General features: G+C 36.2%; 1 protein-coding gene and 1 pseudogene across 1 annotated transcript in view; one reads left to right on the top strand and one right to left on the bottom strand.

Moving 5' to 3' along the window:
• The window catches only part of LOC120224118 (R-spondin-2), a gene marked incomplete at its 3' end in the record, with an annotated part of 77,583 nt that overhangs the window by 57,148 nt on the left and 3,555 nt on the right, over positions 1 to 16,880 (top strand). The gene's annotated exons all lie outside the window — the stretch shown is intronic.
• On the bottom strand, positions 4,332 to 4,671 carry LOC120224123 (annotated as a pseudogene).

Raw genomic sequence — 16,880 nt, 5'->3', positions numbered from 1 at the left:
TGGTGGAAGTTGGGAGAATGTGCTTCTCTAGAAGAGCACCTTTCCTTTTTCTGTAGCCTCACCCTCAAAAGTTATAGTTGGTTTGTGGTTGTCAAAGAGAACTAGAGCTGATCATTCATTATAGTTGTAAAAGCGGATTGTATTCAGAAATCACTTCAGGTGAAGAAAAGAGACTTTGGTATAGAATTGGGTGCAATTCTGAATACAACCAGGAAAAAAAATGGAGATTTACAGTCAAGGATTAGGGTGGGGGAGGGGATCGTGGAGACAAAACTAGTAAAAGGGTAGGGTGATATTCTTGCTAACTTAAAGGATTCCTGCTAAAGGTTGGTCCAAGTAATCAGATATTAAGGGTGGAGGAAGAGGAATGTGATCAGATATTAAAGGTGGAAGATGAGAAATGTGATTAGACATCAAGGATTAAAGAGGAATCTCTCCAAACTCAGCAGGATTCTTGCTACTAACTGGTCTATGCAGGCCCAGGAAGGACAGGTCCAAGGTCAAGTCCTACTCAAAAAGAGGGTCAGGAGCCTGACAAGTGTGGTCAAGGAGGAAATCTTTGTGATTGAAGTTCTTGTGACTTTACCACATTGGTTCAGATTGTAGAGAGTAAAAAATTTCTCAAGGTAGTCCTTGTAAGACACTCATGGGGTATTTGTGTTTTTTTGTGACCTAAAATTAGAATGTGAAATAAAGGATAGTACCACAGACATCTAAATAACCTGCTGGGGAGAATAATGTTTTTTTTTCCCCAAGGCTAATCATGCTCAGTTATTAGTCACAATGAAGAATTTAAATATGTATATCAGAAGAGTGATGAAACTTTATGTCTAAAAACTCTGTCACCATATAATTACAGAGTGTACTTGGGCTGCTTCTATTAGGGTTCACAAACTAATTTAGATCTAGGAATCCCAGGTGTAATGTAGGGCATTTTTCTACAAAGGAAATATGTAGCAAACTGGGCATCCTTAAGACTGATTAGTTTTAAATTAGTTTATTATTTTAGAGGCATATACAGATTCTACTTTTGGCTGTCAATATGCATCTCTACCAGGAAGTAGAAAGCCAAGCCAGTGGGAAGAAATTTAGGGCAGGCTCTTGAACTTACCTGAGCATACAAACATAGGAACAGGCAGATGAATTTATGTTCACAGTGGTGGAAAAATATAAGGATGAAGGCAAAAAACCCCAACAAACAAAAAAGGTGAATAATAAATGTGGGAAGTGAAGTTTCTAGTTTAATCTGAAGTTATTAGTATAGGGTTTACAGGATTCCTGAGAATTTTGAGTTTTTAAATCCTCAGGAAATGAATTTTGAAATCAGGTAGAGAGCGCTCTTATTTATCAACAAATATATAACATACCTGCTCTTAAAGGGTCAATATACAGGTATTGCTTGTCCTTGGGGAGGAAAGAAAAACAATAGGAATCTATTTTTTTTTTGTGGCATGGATATGAATAGTATTGATAGTAAGAACACAGCCTTATTCTAAGATGGGGTAAGCAGTGGTACTAGAAAATATCACCTTACTCAACTAGTTTTAAACTTATGGAACTGATTAGTCTAAGAGGAAGTAGGGGTGGAAAATATAAATAACCTCAAAAATGATTTAACTAAATTTGTGGATTACAGATTTATAATGGGTTATTACAGGGAACTAGGATGTTTTGGGTACACTCCTAACCTTTGAGGTTGACATCAAAGAGCAGCCATTCTCCCCACAGCATGTCCCCTGGTGCCATCATCAGAATCCTGGACAGGAAGGATCATGAGTCTGATCCAGTGTGGCAAGACCCATTAGGCTCTGATCGGTGCCAGATCTGTGTGGGTTGTAAATTTAGGGTAAATTCCAATATGAGGGTAGTAAATTTCAATGAATGAAAACTTGAAAACCTTAACTTTAAATTGCCTAATTTTTTGTTAATTCTCGCTTATTTAGTGTACTCCTGATGCTTATTTTTCAGCTCTTTGGAAGATCTTTTGTTATGTAGCCTGTGTTTATGATTGTATTTTATGACCTTGTAGTTTCCCATACTGTAGATTGAATAGGATCAACTAATAACCCTGGGAACTAAATCTTCCACCCTTGGGATTTCTCTTGCACATCAACCCATTTTCAATTTGCAGTTTAAGATTGAAAGAATAAAATAGATTCTACTTCATTTTTCACTTTTAGTTATTCTGATAGACAAATAGATGATTCCCCTTATGAATCAGTTTTAATCTATGTATAGGGATACACAAAGATAATTTTAGTGTTTTCAGATTCAGAGATCTATTTTCCTTAGAACTTGTTTGGGGAGGGGGGGGTATTACATTCAGAACCTTGATCTGCATGCCTTAAAGCAATGTGCAGGAATCTACCAGGGACCTTGTTTTAAAAAGATGTCAGTTCACTAGGTGTGGAGTGAGGCCTGAGATTCTGCCTCCAGGTAATGCTGCTGCTACAAGGCTGAGAACCACATTTTGCAAACAAGACTTTCAAGTTTTACTTGCTAATGGAGCTCTGTAGTTTTCCAAACCAATCTTGGTCTCAGCTTTCTCTTAAAATGTTTTTGGAAAGTTTAAGGAATAATCAAAACAAATAATTTGAATGGACAAGATCCAAAGGTTCTAGTTAGATGTTGAGCTAATCTAGAAATACTTTTTTTTTTTTTTTACCTATTCTGAATTCCATCTTTCTTCCTTTTCCATTTTAAATATTTCCATTCTGTATTGAAAATTGTGACCAAATGACACAAATGTTTCTTGATCCTATTAAATTTAAGCACACACACATGCACACACTTTCAGTTCTGTGTATTTTGCCTAATTATTGGCAATAAACTTGGTAAAGGGATCTGAGGCTGACAAATGTTCTACTTGGAGGAAATTGTAATTAAGGCTATTAATACCTTTGGGTTCCTGTGTGTATTTTAAGCAAATTTGGATTTTTTGTGTGTCTTTTAAGGAGACAGTAACTCTTCCCTGTCCAGTTACGTCCTCTTCTTGGGTGAGCATGCGCATTCAGTGCATGTGGTTGAAAGGGCATATGTACTTTGCTCTTTCATGTAAATCATTGGTGTAAGTGAAGGATTTGTTTTTTCTCAATTCCATATGTGAAACTGGATAACTTAAAGTAAAAACTAAGAAATGGAGAGAAGGGGCCCATTGTAATTTGGTTCCAAAATTATTTAAAAATCCAAATTATTCTTTAAATAATTTTTAAAGCATTTAAGACAGAACAATTGTTATTACCTTCTATTTCCAAAATGGCATTGTTCCTATTAAAAAAGTAGTATGTTCATTGCAAGACATTTATGAAGTACTGAACAGTATAAAGAAGATTGATTCATTTTTATCTTCTTACATTAACCATGTTAACATTTTTGTGTCTATTTTTCTAAGATTTTTCTGTGTGTATATAGAAAGTAGAAAGTTTCTTTTTCTAAAAATTAAAACTGTAGTTAACATACAGTGTTATATTAGTTACAGGTGTACAGCATAGTGATTCAACAATTCCATGTATCACCCAGTGCTCATCAAAATGAGTACACTCCTTATTTTGCCTATTTTACCCATCCCCACCACGTCTCTCCCCCTCCCCCCCAAGAGCCATCAGTTTGTTCTCTATAGTTAAGAGTCTGCTTCTTGGCTTGTTTCTCCCCCCCCCTTTGCTCATTTCCCCCCCTTTTGCTTATGTTTTACATATGAGTGAAATCCTGTGGTATTTGTCTTTATTTGACTTATTTCACTTAGAACTATATTCTCCAGCTCCCTCCATGTAATGGCAAGTGTTGGGGTGCCCAGGTGGCCCAGTTGGTTAAGTGTCCAACTTTGGCTCAGGTCATGATCTCATGATTCTTGAGTTTGAGCCCTGCGTTGGGCTCTGTGCTGACAGCTCAGAGCCTGGATCCAGCTTCAGATTGTGTCTTCCTCTCTCTCTCTGCCTCTCCCTGGTTTCTGCTCTCTGGTCTCAAAAATAAATAATAAAATATTTAAAATAGTTTTTTTTTTGTTTTTTGGGAAATTCCACATTGTAAAATTCATGACCTGCAATTATTACATTACCTTAAAAATAAGAATTTTAACAAAGTTTAGCATTCAAAAAGTGAAAATAAAGTGCATGATTTATAAATACATAAACATCCATGCATACTTTTAGAATGATAGCTATTGTAAGAACAAGACCTTTTAACTCTCCAATCTAGACAAGACTGTCATTCCAACTGCCTCTTTCCTACATGTTGGAAATATCAGGAATCTTAAGAGAGCTGCTGTGGTCAATGTCACATTCATCCCAGCCTCCTTTCTAAGCCTGTAGCTGACGTATGATGAATCTTTTGCCTTAGCTTTGAGGCTTTTTCATTAATTCACTTCTGGTAGTAAACGGTGGCGGTCCCTCCACTTCAATTCCGTCAGCCATTTCCATCACTTTGTCTAAAAGATCTTTGTTGTAACTGCAACCCAGAAAGAAGTAGTTGGCCTACACCATAGAGAGAGACAGCAGTTGGGCCAAGCAGCCACCGCCATTGAGTGGGTTGCAATAGTCGGGCAAATGGTGTAGGATGAATTCCATGTGAACATTCTATTGCTTCTCACTCTTCCAGTGGGAGCAGAACTGCTGAGTTGGCTGCCTGCCACACCCCCATAACCAGCTCCTCAGCAGCAACCTCCCCACCCTCCATGGAGCCCTCTGCCCCTGAGGTCTGTACCCCTACTGTCTTTGTTTTAAAGTCTTTGTCTGATGTAAGTATTACTACCCTGGCTTTCTTTTCGCTCCTATCTGCATGATAAAAGTTTCTCCATTACCTCACTTTCAATCTGCAGGTGTCTTTAGGTCTAAAATAAGCATTTTATAGGAAGCATATAGCTGGGTCTTGTATTTTTATCCATTCTATCATCCTTTGTCTTTTGATAGGAGTGTTTAGTCCATTTACATTCAGAGTAATTATAGGTAAGCATTTTTTGCCATTTTGTTATTTATTTTGTGGTTGTTTTTGTAGTTCTTTTCTGACCCTTGTTCTCTTCTCTGTTTGTGGGTTTTCTATAGTGATGTACTTGGATTCCTTTCTCTTCATTTTTTTGTATATCATTGTTTTTTTTTTATTTGTAGTTACCATTAAGCTTATATATAACATCTGCATATTGCAGTCTAGATTAAGTTGATTGTCACTCAAGTTTGAACCCATTCTTTACTCCACTTCACGTTTTAGGTGTCTGGTATCATACCCTTACATCCTTTTATTTTGTGAGTCCCTTGACTGATTTTTAGAGAATACTTTTACTGAGAATTTTTAGAGAATTCTTTTACTGCTTTTGTGCTTCCCACTTTTCTTCCTCTTATTGTCTTTCCTTTTCCATTCAAAGAGTCCCCTTTAACATTTCATGTAGGGTTGGATTAGTTGTCATGAACTCTTAGCTTTTGTTTGTTAAACTCTTGGTCTTTCCTTCTATTCTGAATGATAGCTTTACTGGACAGAGTATTATTTGCTGCTCCTATTTCCTATTCAGCACTTTGTATATATCATGCCATTCCCTTCTGGGTTGAAAAGATTCTGCTGAAAAATCCTCTGATAGCCTTATGGGGTTTCTCATGTATGTAACTGTCCTCTTTTGTCCTGCTGCTTTTAATATATTGTCTTTATTACTATATTTTGCAATTTTAATTATAATATATCTTGATGTGGATCTGTTTTTTATTTGTTGTTGTTGTTTCTCTGTGTCTTCTGGATCTGGATATCTGTTTCCTTCCATAGATTAGGGAAGTTTTCAGCTATTTCTTCAAATAAAATTTTTGCCCCCTTTTCTCTCCCTTCTTCCCCAGCTCCAATAATGAAAATGTTACTACATTTGATGGAGTTACTGAATTCCCTAAGTCTCTTCTTGATTTGCCTTTTTTTCTCCTCCTTGTTCAGCTTCATTACTCTGTCTTCTAGGTCATTAATTTGTTTCTCTGCTATTTCCAGCCTGGTATTCATTCTATCAAGCCTGTTTCTCATTTTACTTATTGATCCCTTTATCTCTGTGTTATTCCTTATCTCTGTGTTAAGGGTCTCACTCATGTCTTCCAATCTTAAGCCCATTGAGTATCTTTATGATCATTACTTTAAATTCTCTCTCAGGCATGTTACATATTTCTGTTTCACTTAGGTCTCTGGCTGTGACCTTGTCTTATTCTTTCATTTGGGACGAATTCCTCTATCTTATTTTGTCTAAGTGTCTGTGCCTGCCTTCTCTGTGTTAGGAAAGTCAGATATGTCTCCTGGTCTTGAGGGTAATGATCCTCTGAAGATGTTCTGTAGGGCCGTGCAGTATAGTGTCCCTGGTTCCCCAGTGCCTAGCATTTGAGGGAGTATCTACAGTGTGTGTTGTGTGCACTCTGTTGTTTTGTCCTGGCCACTCTGCCCTTCAAGCTAGTTGTCTGTACTGGCTATCCTTGCCTGTTGTGGGCAGTGTTTGGTCCCTGGCCTGAATGTGGCAAGTTTTAATGAGGTGTACTCTGGTCTGCTTGTGAAATAAAGGCATACTTCCCCCTTTGGAATTAATAAATAATTGCCTGGGCAATATTTTTTCCCAATAAACTTTCACCTAATGGTGTTAGGATGGTGATGATCCCTGCCTTAATTAAATTATTGTATTAATGATGGCAAAATGGTGAATCTAATTATGTGGTCACAGTCATTCAAAAGCAAGATGGTAAGATCACCATGAGATAACTGGCCTGAGTTAGGAATAGTGGATGAAGTACTCCTAATTAAAAGGACTAGGGAAACAAACCAAATGCTGTGCACAGTTGATTGGTTTCTGGATAGATGGGAAAAACAGAACAATTTTGGAATAGTTGAGGAAATGTGAATATAGACGTCATATTAGTAATATTATGTTACCTGTGTGTTAAAGTGCTGAGGTCCTGCAATGGTACAGTGATTACATAAGACAATGTTCTTAATCTCAGAAGGTGTATGTTAAATTTCACCTGAAGTATTGTGATGTCTGCAACTTACTTTCAAATAGTTTATCAAAAATATATGTGTGCATTGCTTGGGTGCCTGGGTGGCTCAGTCGGTTAATTAAGCATCTGACTTTGGCTTACGTTATAGGTCATAATTTCATGGTTTGTGAGTTCGAGCACTGCGTCAGCCTATGTGCTAACAGCTCAGAGCCTGGAGCCTGCTTCAGATTCTGTGTCCCTCTCTCACTCTACCCCTCACCCACTCATGTTCTGTCTGTCTGTCTCTCCAAGAATAAATAAAACCTTAAAAATTTTTTTTAAAGTTTGTGCATTTCCATACCTTTACTTCTATCCATAGATCTATGTGTGCATAGAGATATTGATATATAATAGGGAGAGAAAGCAGGGGAATGGTAAATTTTTTAAAATAATGAAGCTATTTTTTTAAATTTATTTTTTATTTTTTTAATAGTTTATTGTCAAGTTGGTTTCCATATAACACCCAGTGCTCATCCCCACAAGTGCTCTCCTCCATGCCCATCACCCCCTTTCCCCTCTTCCTTACCCCTATCAGCCCTCAGTTTGTTCTCGGCATTCAAGAGTCTCTCATGGATTGCCTCCCACCCTCTCCTCAACTATCTTTCCCCTTCTTCTCCCCCATGGTCCTCCATTAAGTTCCTCCTAATCCTCCTATACGTGCAAACATATGGTATTTGTCCTTCTCTTCCTGACTTATTTCGCTCAGCATAACACCCTCTAGTTCCATCCATGTTGCTACACATGGCCAGATTTCATTCTTTCTCATTGCCATGTAGTATTCCATTGTATAGATAAACCACATCTTCTTGATCCATTTGATAGTTTTGACAGGACTTATTCTTAGTAACTTAAAAATACCAGGATAGCTGTTTATAATAGTTTTAAACCAAAAGTGTTTACAACTCTGATGTCCTAAAACCTTGTCTAGAATTTGGAGATTTTGAAGTTCAGTTTTACAACTTAAGGAAAATCAAACATTTATCCATCTTTCTTCTAAATTCCTACTTCATATTTTCAGAAACTAACCTCAAAATTAAAAAATAAAGATATAATTCATTAGCATCTTGTTGCATATCTTATTTTGCAATATTTTTCTTAACCTATACTTGATTATCCTTCACTTTGAAGGTCTTTAACAATTACAAAAAGGAAAGCAGAAAATAAAAATTTGTCCCTTTCATGTAATATTACCTATATCTTAATACTTGGGTTTCACTTTTCCTTTCATTAATTTTGCTCTAAAAACTTCCATAAGCCTTAGGAAACTTTAGCCTGCTTCACCTTTCATTTGTGATTATTTTTCTCTTGAGTATATGCTTTTGTATACGTTGCTTGAAATATTTGAATTTATTGGAGAACTTGCTATCAAACCAATTTGAATTCTATAGCATGTCACTCATTTTCTTCCCCTTTGGGAATATACAAGTAGATTCTTATTTTGAAAAATATCCTCTTAACACCTATTCTAATTTAGAAACCTTGACTGCAAATCCAAAACTGTTTCCTTTCAAACTTAAAAAAATACACATTCCTGAAGTCTTCAATTATATTTCTAGGGTTACAGTTTCTGTATTCTATTATAAACTCCCCAGTAACATAATAATTTCTGTGTTCTCAACACATTTTTCCTTGACTCTAAGTTAAGTACTGAGTAGTTCTTTTTGTTGATTTTGCTTTTGGCTGAAAGATAAATGGTCAATAAAATAAGCCAAGATTTGTCAGACCTTCTAAACATTTTTTCCTTGTATTCCTCAACCCTGTGCATACATCTCACACATACTGTTCTTTCCATCTTTGGGATATCCTACTCAAACCTCTGCTTTCTTTTTAATACCCAGCTCTTATTACCACCTATTTCTTAGCTCTTCCAGGATAAATTAAATCTTCATATTTACCCAAAACACTCAGTGGTGTGCACATAAAATAGAATTTAAAAGCCAAGGTACCTAGAAGGGCTCTCATTAAACAAATCTAGGATAAGTTAAGCATTAAATATAGTACCAGATGGCAGTCTATTAAATAAAATCCATGATTCCCTACTGACATAAACTGACAAATGAGGGAGAAGGGAAAGCTCCTCCTAACATCTGAATTCCCCCTTATCGATAGAGAAGGAATGATGGAGTTAGAAAATCACCTTTGAGAGCCATCAGAATAATAGTTGATTTAGGCAAGAATAAAAAAGGATACCATAACTATTGTGTGTAATTACGATGAGGAACAGGATATTTATTCAATCTTATTGTATTTTTTCAAAAATATATAGAGGGGAAAATAGTAACTTCATAGTATAGAAACCTGGAAGACACCATCTTAACAAAGGGATCAAGGTTAATATCATGAATAATGCAACCAAATTTATTTGGTGCTGCTTGGCATGCATAAGAAAGGACATAACACCATTTTATACATTATCCAAAGAATGGCCAATCACAAGGGAGTATCAGACAAACCCAAATAAACATTCTATAAATAACTGACCTATTCTCTTCCAAAAATGCACATTCATGAAAGAGGAGGTGTTCCAGATTAAGGAGACTAAAAGAGATGACAATCTAATGCAGTGCATAAACTTGGATGGGATTCTAGTCTAGGAGAAAAATATTTTTTTTAAATACCATTTAATATTATTTTTTATTTTTTAATACTATTTAATTCAAAATTATTGGAATACTTGAATATAGACTGGATTAGAAAATAGTATTAGATCAATATGGCTGATATAAGACAATGTCCTCGTTTCTGGAAATATGTACTGAACACTGAAAAAATGGAGAGATAAAAGAGCATAACATCTGCTACTTCTCCTGAAATGGTTCAGAAACAATAGTATATGCATATATTTGTATACACATACATAAATGTAGGCATATATCCATGTCTATGGCTATATATACATCTATGTCTATAAACACATATGCATATAGTTTTGCCACTCTTTGAGACTGACCAAACACTATTTATAGTTTTAATAGGTAATTTGCGGGATGCCTGAGTGGCTCAGTCTGTGAAGCATCAGACTTTGGCTCAGGTTATGATTTCTCAACTTGTTGAGTTTGAGTCCCACGTCGGGCTCTGCACTGACATCTCAGAGCCTGAAGCCTGCTTCGAATTCCTTGTCTCCCTCTCTCTCTCTGCCCCTACTCTGCTCACATTCTGTCTCTCATAAATAAATAAGTATTTAAATTTTTTTTAAATAGGCAATTTGCTTTTGTCTTTCAAGGCCTGGAGGAAATGGAGGAGAAGAACTGTGGCCAGAAAGCACTGGCAAATTGTTCTCCAAATCTGTCTAGAATAGAGGTTTTCTCTGCATCAGAATGTTAGTCCTTATCTCCCCTCTTTAGCACATCTTAAACGTCTTGTTTTGATCATTTGATGGCGTCCCAGTCTTTCTAATTACACAGGTATGCTTGCTGTGTTACTTCAAAGGCCCTTTAGCCAGGACAGCATCCGTCTTCAAAGACAGTGAAGAGAGTGGCCCATTTGCAGGAAATTGTATGGCTTGGGTAGGTTTTTTTGATTTTTCTTTGAACTTGTTAAGCAGAGATTCCTATTGAAGAAGTGCTGGCCTTTTGCTGTACGCCCAAACAGTGAAATACTTTGCATTTATAATTCTGAAGATTCTCTTTAGCCTCTGCCAAGAGAACCCTGTAACTCAGTTTCTCCCTGTTCTCCTTTCTGTTGTATCAGCAGTGTTACTCTGAAATGTTTTTGCCAATGACATCTTAATTTTGTTGGTTTAGGAGACTTAATATATTCCTACTTACGTTAGGAAAGAATTAGTATAGTGCTCCTAGTGACTAATCATCAAAAGGAACTTTGGTTATTTTGCTGCAGCTAAAAACAGAGCAAAGCGCAGGGAGCAAATTAAAGGGTACAGCCTAATTTGAAAAACTCACAGTTTTGATCATGCTAGAATGCATTCTCCCCCCTAGGTGCTGTACACATATCCTCTTAATGGGGAGAAAAACATGGCTGCGAGAGCTGGATTCAAATTTGCCACAAACAAACTGTATGACCTTGCAAAGGTTTCCTGTACTCTCTGATCTGTTTATTCACTTTGATAAACAGAAATTATGAGTAATAAGCATTACTTTCAAAAAGTATGAAAGCATGTAGCCTGCAATTTGTCACGTATTATGTTCTCCAAAGTTCATTTTCCTTCCTCCACTCACCCTTTTTGACTTTCTTCTTTTTCATTTCTTCTTGTTCTGAATAGGCAGAGTTTTCTCAGAATGAAAATGGTTAAGCATCTAGGTTTCAAACTGGGTCTGAGGTAAGGAATGCTGTGAGGCATATCAACAAAACATTTAAAATAAACTGTTTTTAAAAGTTAAATGCAGACAACTGATTTAAAAATTGAGAACCCTATCTTGTGTAGGTCTGGAGGTTTAGTAGCAAACCATTCTCATTTTTGTTCAGGTGTGTGTGTGTGTGTGTGTGTATGAGAGAGAGAGAGAGAGAGAGAGAGAGAGAGAGCAAGTGCGAGAGAGATTTTAACAAGAGTGACCTACATTGAATGTAATAAAGGTTCCACTTTTTTCCCCTTGCTTCATAGTGTAGTCCTGAATAATGGTTGCGTAATAATGTTTGTCAACCCTAAGGGTTTGTTAGTATGTTTTTCATTAACGCAACTTAAAAATTTTTTTTTATTATCTTTGTTTGAAGAAACCTTTCTCTGGGACAATGTAGCTAACAGTGTTTATTCTCAATTTTCAGACACAGTGGTATAATCCATGGAAGTTTCCACATCTAAAACACATGGCGTCTTTAATCTGGTTAGTTATAACACAGATTCTTCTTGGGGGCTGTGTTTATGACACCAAATAAGCCATCCAGTTTGCTTTCCATTTATTGTTTTAAAATTAAAAGTGGAATAAGCAGGAGTTACGAAACTAGTTTCTATTCTAGGAAGCAGGTGTATATGCAGAACAGTTGAGTAGCTCGTGCATGACGGGAATATGTCTTGAATAGACTCCATCCCTTCCATCCTTCCCTTTTTAAAAACCATTTAATTGTTGTGTAGTCCAAATGGGGGAGATTTTTTTTCTACAGACAGTTAAACAGGTCAGGCCCTATGGCACTTATGTTCTGGTACTTAAAAGTATGCAAAGCTGTTTTGAAGGAGTGTTAGTGTAAGATGTACTTAAGCACTTTTTGGAATAAAATTCTGGCTCTGCTTGTGAACAATTTGTTTTTCTCTATTTAAATAATTGGATTATCTTCTTATGTAAACATGGAACCATGTGAGAGTGGTAGTTTCACAATCTCCCTAAATGTATATATTTAGATCTCATGTTGGAGTTGCCATTAGCATCAGCAGTCTGTCAACATTTCCATAGGGTTGCTTAAGTATGTTGTGAAAGCCCAAGCCAGCCTTGGCATGAGAAATCTGCGCTACACAGCACTTTCTAGGTATGGCTTATAGGACTGCACACATTCTAACTTTAAGCTTGCTTTTAGCATAAGAACAGTTTTGTGGAGTAAATTTTTTTCTCTCACAGATTGAGGCGAGTGGCTTGTTTTATACAACAGAAGATCTGATTCTTCCCTTGTTTCAAAAACCTCCTGTATCTTTGAAAAAATGAGCAATCTCAAGCCATCTTCTGTTTTTCTCTGATTTTGTCAACTAATTAATGTTATTAGTGTTAGCAGTTGTAGAAGCTGAACAAGATATGATTCTGGTGGTGGTATTTGCCCACTTGAGTGGCTTGGTTTTGTGATGAGTGTGTTTTGATCCTTAATTGTACACTCCCCCCCGCCCCCCATTATCTGTCAGAATTAACATCTGGTATAGTGATCAGCATTAATACTTTTGTGTCAAAGAGTTTTAGGGGAGGAAAAGGAATATTTTCTTATATGGCTTGGCTTTCAAAATAAGAGTTAATTATGGGCAATACTTCATCATTTGGGGTATTTTGTATACTAAATTGAGGGGTTAGGGTTTTATTTTTTATCAGAGGCTATATACACATAACTACTTTTTTCTGTATATGTGACTTGTCATTTTAGTTAGAGTATTAATGACCATTTTGAAAACATGTTTTTGGAGAATTTCAAAATCCCATTTAATTCTTGTGAATTTTTATGTTCAACCTGAGCTGCTCACTCCTCCAGTTTGGGCAGACTGTCTTAATTGTTAATGATGTCTGACTTGTTAAGTTAGGAGAATGTAGTTCTTATGTTCAGGATATGTTTTGTTGCACCCTCAAACAGACCCCATGTATGACTTTGCATTTATTTTGCAACTTTGTCTTGGTTCATTGTCTTGCTTTGACCTGCAGTTATTGACTGTTCTGGGCTTCCCTATGACATCTTAGCTGTCCCATTTGAAACATGCATGAGTCATGCCTCATAGAGGCTTTCTGCTTCCCTGTTCCCTGTAAACAAAATATCCTGCCCAGTGAATCACACTATGGCCACAGTTGACTGCGGGGGTAAATGTACTTCCCAGGTGCCCATCTATGGGGATTATGGTTCAAATGGCACTGGCATGGGCAAATAATGAGTGTATAACCCTGTTCATTTTTTTTCCTTTTTTGTTTTTCAAGTCATTAGCACTTCACATGTTAAAATAAATCCATAATTCCATTTAGCTTTCTCCCCCATATTTAAAAATCTCTAGGTAGCCTCAAGTTTTTGTACAGTGAGATACATACTTCTGTAAGTAAAGCAAGATCACCTAATTTAAGACCTTTAATCCCGATGCCATTAAGAATATTGATATTTAAAGATGATTTCCATATGGGGGGGCTTATAATTTTTTAGAAATATTATTTCCCCAAAGATGACTTCTAGAAGTAAGGACTCATAAGTCTTTCATTCCTAATTGACCTACTTTTGGGTGAAATAAAATGGATTTACTAATTATTAAATAATCATCAAATTTTCAGGTAGCTAATTAATATGGATTTCTCAAAGCTAGTACTTCGAGAAGTTAAATTTTTATAAGCCTTTTACTTAACAATATTATCTCTTACAGAACTCCTGATAAAAGCTGAGAAGAGATTATGGGAAATATGGTTTAATTCTAGAGATTGTAAAATTTTGGAACTTTTAGTGCAAGTTTGCCTTTTATTCTCAAATTTTTTCTAGAATAAATTCATGTTAATTTAGCTCCTCTAAAATGTTATTGGACATTTTAGAAATTTATCTCTGTCTTAAGCTTTGTTAACATTGTTAATTTTAACATCTATTTTCTTTCTGGGACATGATGAGTATAATAATCTAGAGCATTAACATTTGTTGTCTTTATATCAAAAATCAGATTACATGTTCCATGATGCTGTTTCCTTATAAATATTTATAACTTAGTGTAAAACTTAGTAAAGTATCCTAAGATAGCAATTTTTCGTTTTGGTCAAATCTTTTGTAGCTCCTTAATTCATGACCTTGATTGCTTGGTTGAGTTTGAACTTGGATACACATGATTAAAGGATTTTTATCCTAACGTTGCCAAGCTCTAGTGGGAGGAACTGTTCCCAACTTGATTTGTATAGGATCCAACAGGTGGGTTTCTTGTTATTGGCCCCAGAGATAGGGTTTTTACTTTTTTAAGTTTTAAAAATTTTAACATTTATTTATTTTTGAGAACCAGAGAGACGGAGTATGAGCAGGGGAGGGGAGAGGAAGAGGGAGGCATAGAATCTGAAGCAGGCTCCAGGCTCTGAGCTGTCAGGCCAAGAGCCCAACGCCAGGCTCCAACTCACCAACCGTGAGATCATGACTTGGACAGAAATCGACTGCTTAACCCATGGAGTCACCGAGGTGCCCCAGTAGGGCTTTTATTTTTAAACCTATATCTTGAATTTGGGATTGGGCAGAGACAAATATTAGCAATTTCATAAATTTGATTGATGATGTTAATAGTAGTTTACTTTTAAAAATTTGTTGAACTTGTATTGTTGAACCTGCAAAGATAGAGTGAGGCTAAGAGGCTAATAGTCCATTGTTAAGTCCCATTATTTTAGAATTAGAAATTTGTACCTTTTGTCAGGAATGGATGCCTTCACCAGGAAGGAATTTAGATTTCTTTTTCCTTGGCAAGGGCTAAAACCTGAAGCAGGGGAACACTTTTAAAAGTGTTAGGACTATATTAGAAACAGATGGGCATTCAACACCTACATAAAACACTCTATGGGATAAAATGTGAATAACTGGATTTAATTTAACAAAGGATCAAACTTAAAATACCAACAGTCATAAAAGACCAAACTTACTTTTCAATTTAAGAGGAATACAAATCAAATAACTAGAATTAAGAAAAAGAGGTTATGTTTATACTGCCTTTCTCTCTTTATGTACTTGTTAGTAATCTAGATATTCTTGACCTGGGTTCTGGCCGATAATTTTTCTTGTTTTATATATTCACATATTCCTTTCCCTGTCAGGGAGATATGTGTAGATTTGTGTTAATAGTACTGCCTAACACCTTTTTAAAATTTGCTAATGTTTTATGTGATATATTTCATCTTTAGAATTTTGGGTGGGTCTAGACTTAGAAAAAGTGTTTTGGTTGGAATGATGAAGCTCTGGATCTCAGCAGGCTTTAGTGTTGGAAAAGTTGAAGCTTACAGAGAGAGCAAATAAACATGGTCATCAAAGCTGGGAATTAAGATCTGTTTATTCACCTGCACACTTGAATTAAATCTCCTAGCATTAGGCAGAACCACTTAACTTATTAAGAACCTGACCAAATAAATTAGTCTTGTTTAAAAGTCTATTTTTGCCTGGCTCTAGATATGGAGGTTGTTGTAGTCACTATATAATGGACGAAGAAGTTCTTGTTGAATTAAGTTACTAACTTACAAGATAGAGACCACTAGGATAGTTTACACTGGATGGTAGTTCATTCAACTGAAAAGTCTATTTGAGGTTTGGGACATGAAGCTTCAAACAAAAACAAAACAAAACAAAACAAAAAAAAACCCCACCAAAACATGTGCTTTTGGCCTTCAGCGTTGAGGAGCACTATTAATGGCTAGAGAAAATTGGATGGATGGGAAGAGCACTTAGGTTGGATATAGCTGACCTCACTTTTGCTTTAAGAGAAGTCCTCATTTGTAGGGCTATAAAGATAGCAGATATGGACTGAGATAAGTATTCCCTGATTCATTTTCATTAAGTCAGTCAAGGTTCAAGTAAATAAAGCCTTGCTTTTAATGATTTTAAGAATACCTTTAAAAAATGTGGAGCACAATTTGTTGACTCTAAAATCTTCATGGTCAAGATGAAAGTTGAGTTCAGATACATAAAGCCAAACAAAAAGCCTTTAATTTATATTGGTTCTCTTGGTTCTGCAATTCTCTTTTCTCCATATTTGTTAGTATAAAGTGTGATTTATGGTGATAAAGAACTCTTGGTTTAGCTTTTGAACTAAAAAAGTAAGTATAGCTTCAGCACTTGTTTGTGATGACAGAGCCTTTTTAAACCATTCTATGTATGTCAATCTTTGAAATTTTGTCTTAAGCTAGTTGGGGATTTGGATAACCTTGATATAGTTCTTCTTTAAATCTATTGTTAAATTGAAGAGCAGAAGGCAGCCACCGAACTACTCCCAAACATGTCAGAGGGGGCTCTGCAGTGTGGGGTTCCCTTTAATGCATCTCCAGCCAGCAAGCTCTGGCCTTGCCTTAGTCTCCTGGTTGCTCCTATTTAAGCTTTCCCTCTCACAAGAGTCATCAATTGCTTCTCCAAATATCATGCCATAGGGTCTTTGTGCTTAAGGTGGAGTATGTTCTTAGACAACCCTGAAAATAAAAATGAGTTGGGTTCTCCCTAGTCAGCTCCCCCATCAAAGCCATGTTATCCACCAAGCAGCTGCTGAATACTCCAGTTCTGTTCCTCTCACCAAGATTTCTGCACCCTATCCACTCTCTAATTTTTATCCGTTTCTTACACAGA

The sequence above is a fragment of the Hyaena hyaena genome, unplaced genomic scaffold, assembly GCF_003009895.1.
Source record: "Hyaena hyaena isolate Hyena2069 unplaced genomic scaffold, ASM300989v1 scaffold_1108, whole genome shotgun sequence".
NCBI classification, from domain to species: Eukaryota; Metazoa; Chordata; class Mammalia; order Carnivora; family Hyaenidae; genus Hyaena; species Hyaena hyaena.
The sequence above is the reverse complement of the archived record's forward strand: the minus strand, read 5'-3'. Positions and strand labels throughout refer to the sequence as shown.